The sequence below is a fragment of the Eriocheir sinensis genome, chromosome 12, assembly GCF_024679095.1.
Source record: "Eriocheir sinensis breed Jianghai 21 chromosome 12, ASM2467909v1, whole genome shotgun sequence".
NCBI classification, from domain to species: domain Eukaryota; kingdom Metazoa; phylum Arthropoda; class Malacostraca; order Decapoda; family Varunidae; genus Eriocheir; species Eriocheir sinensis.
This window is the reverse complement of record NC_066520.1, coordinates 23,877,433-23,879,932: the sequence shown is the minus strand read 5'-3', so window position 1 is coordinate 23,879,932 and position 2,500 is coordinate 23,877,433.

The window sequence follows — 2,500 nt, the reverse complement described above, 5'->3', positions numbered from 1 at the left end:
TTCGACTGTCCTTCCTTTTTCCTCTTTTCCTTCTTCTTTTGCAATGTTTTCTGTTTCCTATTCTCTTTTCTTCTTTCTATCTATCTATCTATCTATCTATCTATCTATCCATCTATCTCTATCCGTAGCTGTATATTGCATTAGCTTTGAGGTTAATTTTTATGTGTGAGCTTTCGTGAGTCGCGCAAGTGTTTCTACGAGGGCCCAGACAGCGTTGCCTAAGACCATGGTTGCCGACCCGCTATGTTTAAGGTTACTGATACACGGGTTCAAGAATAGATAGATTGATAGATATAAGGATAGACACACACACACACACACACACACACACACACACACACTCTCTCTCTCTCTCTCTCTCTCTCTCTCTCTCTCTCTCTCTCTCTCTCTCTCTCTCTCTCTCTCTCTCTCTCTCTCTCTCTCTCTCTCTCTCTCTCTCTCTCTCTCTCTCTCTCTCTCTCTCTCTCTCTCTCTCTCTCTCTCTCTTTCTCTGTCAGGAAATGTATACAGCCGGATGGAGAGATAAGAATGAGAGAGGGGAGGAAGAATGAGAGAGAAAGAGAGTGAGAGAAAGAGAACAGAGAGAGAGAACGGGGAACGAAAAGAGAGAGGGAGAAAGGGAGGGGTGGAAAAGGGTAAAAAAAGGGAAAGGATAAATAAATAATAAGGAAACGAAAACAAATTATGATAAACAAGAGTAGACAGAGGAAGGAAAGGAAGGAAATTACTACTACTACTACTACTACTACTACTACTACTACTATTACTACTACTACTACTACTACTACTACTACTACTACTACTACTACTACTACTACTATTACTGCGCTAACAAAACACAGTGGCTCATTAATAGTTCCTCTGCAGTAACTCGTAAAATTCCTTCTTGATTGTAAACCTTAAATTATGAATGACGGAGTGAAGATGTGAAACCTGTGTCATTCATTGGGTTAAGGCTTTCGGGTACAAGTTTTATTCTAATACGCGAATGTTCAAGGGAAAAGATGTATAATGAAGTATAGATATAAATTAGTTCAGGTATATACACACACACATACATAATCACGAACAGTAGAATCTTGAGGTCACTAATTACGTTATAGTGAAGATTAACTGAATGAATGTATGTGTATGTATGTAGGTACGCGAATGTTTAATGGAAAAGATGTATAATGAAGAATAGCTATTAATTAGTTCAGATATACACACACACACACACACACACACACACATAATGACGAACAGTAGAATCTTGAGGTCACTGATTAGGTTATAGTAGCGAAGATTAACTGAATGAATGACTGACTCTCTCACTCACGGAATACTAACCGAATACTAATCTAATTCAATCTTGCAGACTTACTTTTTTCTTGACAATGATGACAGTATTTCGCTTTATCCAACTTACATTCTAACTTAATTTACACTGCCTGACCTAATCTAACCCAACCTGACCTTACCTTATCTTAACTTCCACTGCCTAACCTAACCTAACCTTACCTAACCTAACCCAACCTAACCTTACCTTATCTTAACTTACACTGCCTATTCTACCCTAACCTTACCTTACCTGTCCTGACCTAACCTTACTTTATCTAAACTTACACTACCTACCCTACCCTACCCTAACCTTACCTGACCTGACCTAACCTAACCTTACCTTAACTTACACTACCTAAACTAACCTAATCTAACCTTACCTAACCTAACCTAGCCTTACCTTACCTTACCTGACCAAACCTTACCTTACCTTAACTTACACTACCTAACCTAACCTTACCTTACCTGACCTAACCTTACCTTACTTTAACTTACATTACCTAACCTAACCTAACCTAACCTTACCTTACCTAACCAGGCCTTACCTCAGTCGGTTACCTTAATGAGCCTCGCCTCCCTTCCCTTCCCAGGTGCTCGTCAGTGAAGGGTTGAAGCGAAACTGGTCACCTCACACCACACAAACCTTCTCTCCTCCTCCTCCTCCTCCTCCTCCTCCTCCTCCTCCTCCTCCTCTTCCTCCTCCTCCTGCTGCATTTGCTCTTCCCCCATCCCCGACCTACACTAGTCCTCCTCCTCCTCCTCACGTTCTTCCTCCTCCTCCTCCTCCTCCTCCTCCTCCTCCTCCTCCTCCTCCTCCTCACCCTCCTGGTCTTTCCCCTGGTCTTACTCATATTCCTCCCTCCTCCTCCATCTTCCCCCCCTTCCTCCTCCTTCTCCTCCTCCTCCTCACCCTCCTGGTCTTACTCATATTCCTCCCTCCTCCTCCACCTTCCCTCCTCCTCCTCCTCCTCCTCCTCTCTCCTCCTCCTCCTCCCCCGCCTCAGTGTCAACAACTTGCTATACTTTCCCACAACTCCTCCTCCTCCTCCTCCTCCTCCTCCTCCTCCTCCTCCTCCTGCTCCTCCTCCTCTTCTTCCTCTTCCATTTTCCTTTCCTTTCTTATACTGCATGACCTGTGTGTGTGTGTGTGTGTGTGTGTGTGTGTGTGTGTGTGTGTGTG